Genomic DNA, 13,850 nt, shown 5'->3' with positions numbered 1-13,850 from the left:
AAGTGAGCAGGTAGGTAATTGAAAATGGAAACCAGCTACCCCAAGATTTCCCATCTCCTCTTCATTTATTTTGGCTTGAGTGCTGTGGTTTTGTATGGGTTTGCTGAACTCCTAGGAACAGAAAAATCCACCAGAGTCTGTGCAAGCGAATGCAAGGGAACCTACCTCTCCATGCCTTCCACAATGCACAAAATGGCCCATGTGTGACCAAACTGTGCATCTCACAGATTTGGGAGGAGCAATGCTGCTGCCTCCCTTCCTAACACAGGGCACAGGAAGATGTTAGCATCTCGTACCTGTGCTAGAACCCCTTTCCAAAATCTACTGCTGTCAAAAGACTTCTGTGTCTTAATCTAAAAACTAAACTAAAAACTAAACCCTTGAAGAAGTCAGGCATAAAGATCAAGGAGGATCTTGAAAAGGCAGGGTGCCAAACTGGGCTGAAAGTGTCAGTCGATTTGCAAACAATGGAAGAGTAGAACATTTATGGGTGAACTCCAATAATCTCACAAAAGCATACCCCTTGGGCATGTCATGCTAAAAGTCCTGGTTGTCAGTACTCTACGAAGCATTTGTAAATGTCAGGTTTTTCCATTTCCTATTCACACAGCCATTGAATAACTAATTCTTGAACATATACACATATGGCTTGCTTTCTAATGGGAAAACCTATGCATGCTGATAGTAAGCTCTGCTGAATTAACTGGAACCTACTTCTGAAGAATATGAATAAGATTGGGGAACATGACTAGTACAAAGTGAGCAACAAGAAGTTTGGCTTTTGAAGTCACACTTTTCTGTTTTGCCATCTGCACTCACTTAAGAAAAACTCTTATCACACACACACACACACACACACCAACTGTATTGGGCACGTTTCTTTCCCTGTTCCACTCCTCAACAGCATATTCTCCAGTGGACATATTTTCCACCGGAACTCCGTTTAATTCAATGGTAAGGGGATTTTTTTGTATTAGTCTACATTGCTAAATCATCATATATTAAGATTCTTTACCTGTCCTTTTACTGGACAGGATTTGATTTTGAAGATTCTTTCAGCTAGGGTTGCCAGCTCTGGGTGGGGAAATACCTGAAGATTTTGGGGGTGGAGCCTGGGGGTTTGGGGAGGGGAGGGAACTTGGTGGGTTATAATACCATACAGTCTACCTTCTAAAGCAGCCATTTTCTTCAGGGGAACTGATCACTATTGCTTGGAAATCAACAGTAATAGCGGGAGAACTCCAGGCCCCGCCTGGAGGGTGGTAACCCTACTTTCATCTGATACAGTGAGGAGTTTTGTGTGACTGTCTGGTAGGGAACTCATACAAAGCAACCTTCTCTCCAATTGTGGGGATACAAGAAAAAGATGTCACGGGCTATTTTAAAGGAGAGTTTCTTAAAAGCAAATAAGAACTTGGATGTTAACACTTGAAGAAGATATGGGGAACTGGTTAATGGGACAAACATAATTCCACTAATCCAATTCTGAAGGCCTGCGTGGCATCCTTGCCAGCCAATTGTTCCATATTTTTGTAGGCAGCCATGCCGACATCTGCAAATGTCACCATTGTGTTTGCCAACCGGATCTGCAAGGTACAGTCCTGTACTCAGGTACAGCACTTCTGTCCATAGCCAAAGGAATGAAACCAGCATTAAAATCTGCCCTTAAAGGGATGACTGGAGAATGCTGACTGAAAATGGATACTTGCTGGAGAAGGAAAAGCTGGGGAGAGTTTAGGTGTTTAGCTTTACAGGAGCTTTATTTGGGTAAAATGTGCTGCCAGTTGCCTGACATTTTCATTCTTTGCAGTTAAAAAAGAAATCCTCCCACACCTACTAGGAGCCAAAACAGTGCTGTGTCTGCTTATCGCGAGTAAGAAAATGAAAACTGCACACAGACCACAAAGGACCAAGAGGTCAGCATGCTTCTGGATAGACCCACTGAGGAGGAAGAACACCACGTACCCGCCTGTCTCCACATCTTTAGTGGAAATGAGCTTCTGCTAGAAAGAAATGCAGAAAAGAGGGGCACACCAATGCAGACTCAAGCCTTATTACAATGGGTACCCTCTAAGAGACGGTTTCCTTATAGATCCCCTGACGAAATGAAATGTGTAGGGATATTCTAATGAAAGAAAATTTATTTTCCCAATGCAGCGTCGTTTTTTTCTTCTCTTCCTTGACTTTGCAAGAAAGGAGCCATAGGAACGTCACATAAAGCAGGGGTAATTGCACTAAAATGGCTGGAAAATGTTTGTTTGTAACTAAAAGCCTTGACGACAAGGCTTTCAAAAGAAAACAGGAGGGCTTCCATTGGAAAAATATATAAAAAATTCAGGCCTGTAGCTCGAGAATTTGGAGTAACTTGTGAAGGGTCCTTTCTTCCTTCTTTTTATATACTTGACTATTTCCACAAAAGAACCAAACGATGCTACATCTTGTTGACAACACTTACAAGCTGTGGTTATGACTGACTTCAGATGCCCGATCTGGGCTGAATTCAGCGCATGTCTGGCACCAGCTGGTTTTTGAGCCTATAATGGCAGGGAGGACGGCAGGACCCAAACTTGATGCTTAAGATCCCCACAGTATGTATGAATTCAGTTCCCTTGAAGATCTTTCCTTCAAAGATCCAGCTGTAATTAGGAATGAGCTTGTTGCCTCACATTTCACTTGCCTTGACAGTTAGGGTTAACAGAGACTCTTAGTAACAGATTTTAAAAGATGGAATTTGGTTAATGAACAGCAAGTAGTGACCTAGGAATTATCATAACCCCAGGAGGGCATATTTATAAGGAATGTCTTTTATATGTTTTTATATATTTTATAATACATGTTCTAATGGTTGTGGAAATATCCTAGGTAGTTCTTATTGTATGTATTTTTACTGTGTTTATGGTTTATTTGTTTGTTGTATTGTCAGTTTTTAATTTTTGTAATTCATCTTGAGGCTCTGTGAGAAAGGCAGGCTATAAAATAAGTAACAAAATAAATCAGTTGCTTTGGAAATTTTGAAAATGAAACCTGTAGGCAAAACACATAATATTGCAATCTGTTCTACTTAGTGGAGTTCACTGACACTTAGGAGAAAGGCAATACACTTGACGGCACTTAATACACACACATAAGCAAAAACAAAGAAGGATTTTCCCTCTTCCCCATTTAAAAAAGCAAATTATGCTGTTTTTTCCCCCTCCTCTATCCAGCAATGTAAATTGTGAGTTGGCATCTCATGCTGTTTTTTTCTTCTTCTCCAAATATAGGTTTTGATATTAGGTTCAGGGAAGGTTGTGGCAAGATCCCACTAGTTGTGAGGCAAAATTAGGGCATTCTTTTGCTTAGCTCCCTCTAGTGTCTCATTTTCCCAACATCACAAGATTCTATTACCAATAGGAACATTATGCCAGAATGTTAAGAACATAGGTTTTAAAAATCTCCTTCTGTGCACTGATTAACTAGCAAAAATGTCTGGACAAACAGTCATTATGAAATGCTAAATCTCCAGACTGGGAACTTAGATTCATATTAAAACATGCAAAAGTACATATGGAAAACTAAATAGTATCTCTGAGCAAACAGGAAAAATAGATTTAGGCTGTAATCCTAAACACACTAACTGGGGATTATGTCCCACTGAACTCAGTGGGGTTTACCTCTGAGTAATTGCACTGCTGGACTCACAAAAGGACAATACAATGGCTAGAATCCAACAAGGGCAGACCAGGAACCCTGAAATTTGCACAATTCCATAGATTTGCTTTTATACACACACACACACACACACAGTGATGTGAAATGTAACTGAACCAAAAAGTAACAACAGTATGTGTTGCAGCAATGAAAAAATGTAAATCAAATATTAAGAATAATTAAATAAGTATTACAATGCCATTGTACAAATCAATGTCACGCCCCACATTTATAATATAAATGTGCTCACTTATCTCAAAATAGATGGTTTAGGTCCAAATTTTGAATAATCAAAATGATCAAGATGTTGGTGCATCTTCCTGCAAGGAAAGGCTGAAGAGTGTGGTACTTTTTACTTTAGACTATAAAGGGGCTACATGATAAAAGTTGATCAAAGTATGCATAGTATGGATAAGGTGGAGAAAGAAAGCACCTTTTCTCCCTTTCCCATCATGCTGGTAGGTGGGAGCACTCAATGAAATTGATGAGAAGTAGATGGAGGACAGACAATAGAAAGTGCTTCTTCACCCAATGCATAATTAATTTATTAAGTTCTCTGCTGCAAGATGTAGTAACGTCCACTAGCTTAGACAGATTTAAAAGATTATTCATTTATGCATTTAAAATATTCATATGCAACTTCTCTACATTCTGAGCACAAGAGGATGTATTAAAATAGACCAATGTCACAATCCCCTAAAAAACACACCAACACAGTCAAATCAAGCAAAAATAGGAAAACATGAAACCAAAAGTGGCAGTTTAAAGCCAAGAGTAATTATGATGATTGTCTAATGAATATTAACAAAATTCTGGGAGTTAAAGTCCATCAAAGGCTCTTAGATGATGACTGAATGGCACTCTGTTTTCACAAACAGTATGGCTTTGACTACCAATTGCTGGAGGACAACAGAAGGGAAGGCCCTATGCCCTGTTGGTAGACTTTGTGAGGGCATCTGATTGTCCACTGGGGGAAACAGGATGCTGAACCAGATGGACCATTGGTCTGATCCAATATGGCTCTTCTAATGAAAGTAGAGCTCAAAGAGGTACAGAAAAATGGTGAAGGGTCGAGTCTTTTCTCCATATGATCTCATCTTCCATGATGATGAATATGGAAAAATCACACACACCCTTCCCAGTTCTCCTCTTCAAAGTGTGACAAATGCTTGAGCATGATGGGAAATTTTGTGTAGGGATGTATGTTTGTGTAGATTAGGCTTGCCAGCTCTGGGGAAATACTTAGATATTTTGGGGGTGGAGTCTGAAAAGGGGGAGCTTGGGGAGGGGAAGGACTTCAATGGGGTATAATTCCATAGAGTCAAAGTGGTCATTTTCTCCAGGTGAACTGATCTCTGTCACCTGGAGATCAGTTGTAATCCCAGGAGATCTCCAGCCACCACCTGGAGGTTGGGAACATTCATGTACATATACAATGTTTGCAAGTATGATGAAGCCCGCACTGCTTGTTGCCATTCTCCCTTTTGTAGTACGATAAACAGGGATAACTTTTAACATCGGGAAAACACACAGAAGAGATATTTTGTTACATTAAAAGAATTTCTCATTTCCTCTCTACAGGCAGAGATTCTTATTTTTTCTGATAATACTTGGATTGTTGCCTAGTACTGGATGTAGTTGCTTTGGTTACCACTCTGCTGGGCATAACAATTATCTAGCCATTAAGGAACACCCCACTCCACCCCACCCACACACTGGTTGCCAGTCTAATATCCAAAGAGGAAAGCAAAGCAGATGTCACTCCTCCTGTTCACACAGACTGTAATTGTACAGGTTGCTCCCTTATTAGGAGCCAACTTGTGCAGCCAACAATGAGTCATGTGGACTATAAATGGTGTGAATTGTGTCACCTATCAAATTCATCCTGATGGCATCCTGCAGAATTTAAGTAATATATTAGGATCTGTACTGGTGATATGTTTCAGAAACACAGCATGTGTTCCTTTTATTTCACGATACATGCGTTTTTCTCCTGTTGTGCTTTGTGTCAATGGCAAAGGTGTGTATCACCTTTCCTTTCCTTTATGCTTGAGGACCAACTGGTCATAAGCAAGGTGTGTGTCACCAAGTTTCCTAGGAACTCATATGGTAGTTGCTCATATTCAAAAAAGCTCCTTCCAGATGTACAATTACTGCTACTATGATAGCATTGCAGGTGGTTTTGTGCAACCATCACAGGTGCCTGTTGGACAGTGCCAGGGATGACTGTGATGAGAAAATAAGTCAGTGGTACCTCTGATGAGACACTGTTCTGGCTTCCATGCTTATTACAATGGGACTGCCTTATAGTGAGCCTATCAAAATCAGTAGTGCCTGCTCTGGCAGTGTCTCTCCAGTATTTTAGGCAATAGTCTTTTACCTCATTTGCCACCTGATCCTTTTAACTGGAGATGCTGGGGATTGAACCTGGGACCTTCTGCATGCAAAGCAGATACTCAGCCTGTGAACCATGGCACCGCCCTAGGGTTGCCAGGTCCCTCTTTGCTACCGGCGGGAAGTTTTTGGGGTGGAGCCTGTGGAGGGCGGGGTTTGGGGAGGGACTTCAATGGAGATCAGTTGTAATAGCAGGAGATCTCCAGCTAGTACCTGGTTGGCAACCCTACCCCGTCCACATGCTTATGACCCTCTTTGTGTAGGGTTTGGGGTGACGGGAGGGGGACTGAGATGATATTTGCTTTACTGCCTGATTGCTTACGTAGCCATTTATAACAAAAACAAAAAGTTCAAAGCTACCCTTCTCCCCTGCAATGGTCTACAAACTGAAACAACCTCTGCTCTTCAGAATGATTTCTCTGAAAGATATGTTCTCCTCCTCTCTTCGAAAAAATGGCAGCTTTTGAGGGTGGAGTCTATGGCATTGTACCCTGCTGAAGTGAAATGTTTACTCAGATTGTCTCAGGGAAGGAGTTCATGACATCTTTCCTCTCCTCTTACAGAATCCTCTTTCTTTGACTGGTATTCAGATGATTAAGAGTAAAAAAATTATATTTTTAAAACCACATGTTTAATGGTTGATGGCACGTGGTGTTTGGAAATATAAATGGTTTCATATTGAAATAATTTAATATAGATTAGTAAGTATGGTCATGGACCAGATTCAGCCCCTGCCAACCCCAGGAAATAGAGAAGTCTACACCCATGAAGCTAGAGGCTACCTGGGCGTGTGCCATCATGCCCAAGAAAGGCTCAGCTGGCTCACCAGCCAAAGCTGGTGAAAGGCACCACTGCTACTTGCTTATCTAACAGGAGGCCCTGGGTCTAGCAGCACCCCCAAACTACGCTAGATATGAAAAAAATACTCTTGATACTATGAACAGAGTAGGTAGAATTTGGAGGCAAGGTTAGAGTTGCAACCATCACCCATTCCTGCATAGTTTAGAAGTTCCTGTGCCTGAATAAGAAGTTCCTCTGCAGCGGAAATCCACACCCATCAAGTTCTATTTATTAGGTCTATTCTTGCTCATAATACAGTCACTTCTGGGTTAAATCTTTTCTAGCAAGGAATCTGCTTGTAAAATTCAGAGCTAATCCAAAAACCGGTGACGAGCACTTTCCCTTGACACTTTTTTTTTTCAGCCATGCTATTCAAAAGGTCAGAATGAGGATTTACATACACACTAGTAAATAGCTTGCTCCAATTCAAATTAGTTTCCATTGGGTAGACATTTTTTCCATATCAAGTTATATACACTTATACATGAGACTGTCATGGGTCAGCCGATCAGGACAGGAGACAATAGTCCTCGGAAAGGAACACCACATTTCAGCAGCAATAAATTAATGATACTTAGTATTTACAGTCTGGAAAATTATTGGCTGGCATAAACACTTACAGAAGTATGGCTTTTGAAGGCCAAATTTCTTATGGCCTCTGCCCGAAACTCTTAGCACCATAGCGGCTGTGCCTGGCACTGGTAGCTATCCCAGAGATTTCCCTGTACAGGTTGAGTATCCCTTATCTGAAAATCTGATATCCAAAATGATCCAAAATCCAAAACTTTGAGCGCCCACAAAGGGTAATAAAATGGAATGTGTGCAGACCAGTCGCGCCAATGGCAGGTTCCCCACAAGGCCCTCATGCAGAAAATTATTAAAAGTATTGCAGAAAATTATTAAAAGTATTGTATAAAATTAAATTTTGGAAAAGGGTTCTAGCAATTGTAATAGCAGGAGATCTCCAGCTAGTACCTGGAGGTTGGCAACCCTATCTATGGGGGAATGTCTTGCTGCAAGATTTCTCAGCGGAAACTACTTTTATTGTGCCATCTGTTGTTTTAGCATGATTTATTATTGTTTTATTGTTTTAATGGAATGAATTATTATTATGCCTGTAGGCTGGTTTTAAATGTTACCCGCCCTGAGCCTGACTTTGGCTGGGGAGGGCGGGATTTATAAACCTAAGATACTAATAAATAAATAAAATGCCCTATAGACATTTCTGTCTTGTCCTGCCAACTCACAAGGGGAAATCCTACTACTCCAATTAATTAAATAATTACTAACTTATTCAAACTTTTATTGCATTGTTTTAAAATGTAATCTGCCGTGAGTCTCAGCAAGAAAGGCTAACGATAAATAAGGGGAAAAAATCCGACATTCATAACCCAACTTTTCCTTTTCCTTCTTTAAGGAGATCTCAAGCTGGTCAGGATTACAAAGAGCAGGCTCAATTCAAATCAAATCAAATTTATTAATATGGTCAACTGACCAATCACATGCCAACACATCAAAATATCCAGACTCAGTAGTTTTGCACCGCAGAATCACAGACTGCCCGTAAAAAATAAAGGTGTAAGATCAATAAAAACAACCCCTGATTAAAATTATCACCTTAAAATTTAACAATTGTAAAATATTTTAACCATCATTCTGTAATAAAGTTCTGCGTATTTTAATAGCAACAGCTCAGAACTTGGCAGTTTGGAGCATAAGCTGAGGATCTTCTCCTAGCAGGCTCAGCACAAAATAACTTTAAAAACTGGATTGCTAATCAGCAGCAGAAGTGTGGTTAAAATTCACATGATAGGGCAAAGCAGACCAGCAAATGCAGCACAGAAAGTAAATTCTCATTGGTATTCAGAAGGGCTACTGAGAGCTGCTATAGGCAACGTTTCCCTCTGACCTCCCCTCTCACATCACCCAGACCTGGCCTAAACATCATATGAAAACAAATGACCCAACTTGTCTGGCTTTCTGGACCATCCCTGTGACCAGTGTGCACCCCCCCCCAGTTTTGTCTTTCTACTCCCCCCTCTTGTTGGCCTTGATATTCAATCATATTTTGAAGCAAAATAACAATATTTCATGACAGTCCTAAATCACTCTGCACTGTAGTACTCAACTTGCAGACGATGCAAATTTGTCATACCAAGAATACCAGTGAAGTCTCTCACCCTGCTATGTAATTTATCTTACTCAGGATCTGGTTACTTCACTGCCAAAGAACAAGAGGCACTTATATTATTAAGCTGTAACAGAACTACCATCTTTATTTAGTTGGGAGACAAGTATTTTTAATGACAGAAGAAGAAGGACTGTCCCTTGAAAGAATCATTAACCACTCTCAACAAACTGCCTTTTACCAAATCAAATATTGGTTGGCTAGTTCACACACTTTGGATTATATAATGACAGCTCTGTGCTCCAGACATCTGGGAATTCCTGTTCTTATACAGAGAGACTCCGAGTAGGGGAAATATTCCATCAAGCTCTGCCTCTCTGTCTACTAAGCCATCTTCCATTTCTATTTACCTTGTAGATTTGTATCCTACCTTCCTCCAACAAGCTCAGGCTGCTATAGAAAGGTTTTCCTTTACTGTTTTTATCCTCACAACTGCCCTGTAGTGTATGTGTTTGCATTTATTTATATCCTGCTTTTATCCCCAATTGGGACTCAAAGTGGTTTAGAACATTGTTCCCCCTCCTCCATTTTCTCACAACAACAACCCTATGGGGTAGGCCAGTCTGAGAGTTTGTGCTGGGCCGAAGGTCACCCAGTGAACTTCGAGGGTAGAAGTGAGGATTTGAACCTGGGTCTCCCAGGATCCTTTAGAAAGATTTTTAAAAAGATCTTTCTTTCAAAAAAAGCAAGGGGGACTCAAAATCTGGCAATTAAATAGAATTTTTAAATAGGAAATAGCTGGGTCTCCTTGGATCCTAATTCAACACTCTATCTACCATGCCATGCAGGCTCTGAGTTCAAATGCCCAAACTGTCAGGAAGTTCACTGTGAGGTAGGTCAGGTTGACGGTATGATTGGCCCAAGGTCAACCAGTGAACTTCCTGATAATGTGGGGATTTGAACCCAGGTTTCTTAGACCCTATTACTCATATCTTGCCTCCTTTTGATTTCCTTCTTTTTGTTATTCCTACTGTCTAAATTTGTATTGTAACCAGGAAAATACCTGTATTTTGCAAGCTATCAGGGTGCAAGCAAAATGTGATCTTTTCTAGTAGGGTTGCCAGCTCTGGGTTGAGGAATACCTGGAATTTTTTGGGGTGGAGCCTGAGGAGGGTGGGGTTTGGGGAGGGACTTCAGTGCCATAGAGTCCAATTGCCAAAGCAGCCATTTTCTCCAGGTGAACTGATCTCTATCGGCTGGAGATCAGTTGTAATAGCAGGAGATCTCCAGCTAGTACCTGCAGGTTAGCAACCCTATTTTCTAGTGATTTAGCAAATCAAAAAGATCCACCAACAACCACACAGGGGGCAATCCAACACAATCAAGGAAGCAAATACAGGGCCATGAAGAAAGAAAGCGCCATTTTAAAATAAATTAAATCATCCATTTATAGAGTCTGCTTGAATCCACTCTTTCTTAACCAGCAATGTTTCCCCCCCCCCCCGAACACCTCATCAAAAGAGATTCCAAACACAGGGAGAACTGCACAGATGTGTGTTTGTTTTAAAGTTTAAAAAAGTACAACTCAAATGAAACAGCGTAATATATTTGAAGTGCTGTCATTTTATTCCTCCCTGTGCACACTAAAAAGCTATCTACATAAGACTCATGCCCCCTAGCGTGCATTCTCAACATTACTCTCTCTCTCTCTCTCTCTCTCTCTCTCTCTCTCTCTCTCTCTCTCTCTGGGATCAGATTTGGGATAGCAGATCTGCCCCATAAGAATGCCTCTCTGTCTCCCCTCTGCCTTACATGTACATTTGCAATTAAAGAAAATACTACAAAAATGCTCTTTCTTGCCACCAAAGGGAACCAACCCAGATAAGTGCTACCCCTGGAACTTTTCCCCACTACTCCAGGTGTAACATTAGTACACGATGCAGTGCTTGTCTAGGTTATATATCTCTGATGTGCTGAAGTTGCACATGAAGCATCTGAACATGTAAGATCTTACCTGCTGGTGTCACACCTATATCTGGTATAGGGATACCGGTAATTCTGTTCAGAAAAGTGCATCACAGAACTGGCAGGGTGAGTCAATATGTGTGCCATTGTTATTTAGCAGGTTCTATCATAGGGCAGGAAACTGAAATCAATGGCTTTCTGGTTCTTTCCACCCCTTGGAATCTACACTTGAATCTCTCCTCCACCCCAGTCTTTGAACTAGATTTTTCCAGGGTACTTGGCAATATAGACCAAAGAGGGAACCATCTGGAAACAATAATTAAATGTCATCTGGAGTCAGATGCTTGGTGTGTGATATACTAAGGAGTGGAGCATGCAGAGGTACTCAAAACCTACAGACTCCTTCACAGTTGCTCCCAGAGAGGGAAGCTTGCAGAAAAAAAGCCTGAGAAATATTAATTATTTGAGTACAAGCAGGCACAGGGGGACCCGGACTGAGGCCTTCATAAAAAGTGGGCTGTACAATACCGAGATGCACTTCACTATGTAGTTCATGGCAGTAGATAATGCAAAAAACTTCTGCCTGAGACCCTGGAAAACCTCTACCAATCAGAGTGGCTACTGATCTTGGTAGACCAATGGCCTAACACAGGATTAGGCAGCTTTATGTGACAGGGTTCCCCCCCCCCCAATAAGCAGTGGGGGGTCAGGACATTATACCACTATGCTGGTTTCCTAAGCCAAAATGCTTCTCTTGGGCAAAATGCTTGGGCAGCAATTAGCCTGAGAGTGCACATTTTCTTTTCTTACCAGACATAATTGCACTAGGGTTGGGGAGCAGAAAGTAAAGTACCTAGTTATTTACCACTGTGTCAGACTATTACAAATGCTGAGCCAAGAAATTTAAATTTGGAAAAGCAGGAAAAATAACATTTCTGATTAATCGGTATAGTCTGAATATTTGGGTTTTTGCTGACCTTTGCAATATCTTTTGAGAAAGACTGATGACCCTAGCCTAAAATTAATGATAGCCTGGCACACATTTCACCTAAAATAATGTATGTTTCAGGGGGAAAAACAGCAGTCTACCTCACTGGGGCTAGCTTTTTTAAAAAGACTAATGTACAGATATGTTGTTGAAATATGTATAAAGACTATTGCAGTCATCAGGTTCCTTCAGGGTTGCCAGCTCCGGGTTGGGAAATACCAGGAGATTTTGTGGGTGGAGCCTGAGGAGGGCAGGATTTAGAGAGGGGAAGGACTTCAACACCATAGAGTCCAATTGCCAAAGTGGCCATTTTTTCCAGGGGAACTGATCTCTGTTGCCTGGAGATCAGTTGTAATAGCGGGAGAGCTCCAGCTATTGGCAACCCTAGCTAGGGAGTTAACGACAGATGTTTAGCCCAGATTGTTTAGACAGATCTCCAGCCACCACCTGAAGCTTGGCAACCCTCGGTTCCTTCTAAATGACAATAGGAATTTTCTGATTGTATTTCCAGGAAAGAAAGGCCCATGTTTTTCAGTAGTCATTTGGGTAGGGGTATATTTTTGGACTAACTTTAACATTTTCTCATTTTTATCATACTCAGGTTAGCAAAACTTTGTAACAGGAATTTAGTTTGTAACAAAATAACAGAATCGAGCCGTTTGAGATGGTTATGTTCAAGTGATATATTGTACTTCCAAATGTATCAAGGTGGTTCACATACAAGTGTTTAAACTTTCATTTTCTACTAAGAGTGATTTATCTTGGCATTTTCTTAAAACTTATGCTTCATTCTTTTACAGAGTGGTTCTTTAGCTGTAGGAGTTAGGAACATTAACACACTTCCCCAGTTTCTTTCTCAAAGTGGCCTGAGATCACTTGTTTTACAAGAGCTATTTCCCACTAAATTCTAAGGAATCATTCTAGAAACTTTACAGCTATTTTCCCTAGATAACTCGTTATGGATCCTGTCCTGATCCAAAAATCCAAAATGTGTTCCTTTTCACTCCTGAGTGGAATCCTCCACCAGATAGCTCTGTTTCCAGACTCTGTCTGGCAGCTTCTCCCTCAGTCAACTGTCAATCCTCAACTATCAGTTATCAAACTTCCACTCTCAGAACTCTATTCAAACTCCGTCAACCACAGGAGTTCTATGATCTGGTCAACTCCTTGGAAGTCAGCTGTCCATTACAGTTATACATATGTTTAATCTCTCTAGAATTCTCTGCAAATAATTAAAAAAAAGGAATACACCTCTGCAAATTTCCCAAAAGGCCTCTGCTTTCCAGTAATCAAATGAGGGAGAGGATTTTGCTTTGTCATTTAGGTCCTGAAAGGTCAAGTTTGTACAGTGCATTCCTAAGAATGCTTTCCTGAGATTAAGCCCCACTGAGTATACTTAAGGAGGATTCGAAGGAGAACCATTTAGGATGCTCTGCTAAGCAACCCATTCTTTCCAATAGCCATTTGGAAAGTCAATGATTTTTTTATAATTTAGAAGGAACCATTGGATTCCAACAGATACTGTCATTCATTTTAGTATATTTAGCAGTGGAACTGACTCCTTAGGGAGGTAGTAAGCTCCCCTCTCCCCCTCTCTGGAGTGGCTGGATGAACACTTCTTGGGATGCTTTAAGCACTGAGCAGGGGGTTGGACTGGATGGCCTGTATGACCCTTTCCAACTCTATGATTCGATGTTCTTATTTTACATTTGAAAATACTGATTAGGAGTCAGCATTCATAATTAAAATTAATATTTGTGTGGCTTGATTGCCTAGTCTATTTTGTTCAATGTGCCCTCTCTGCTTTCTCCTGCCAAAAGGCTTCTTCTTCAAAAGCTGTTGTTT

This window comes from Euleptes europaea, chromosome 7 (assembly GCF_029931775.1).
Source record: "Euleptes europaea isolate rEulEur1 chromosome 7, rEulEur1.hap1, whole genome shotgun sequence".
In the NCBI taxonomy this organism is placed as follows: Eukaryota; Metazoa; Chordata; class Lepidosauria; order Squamata; family Sphaerodactylidae; genus Euleptes; species Euleptes europaea.
The sequence above is the reverse complement of the archived record's forward strand: the minus strand, read 5'-3'. Positions refer to the sequence as shown.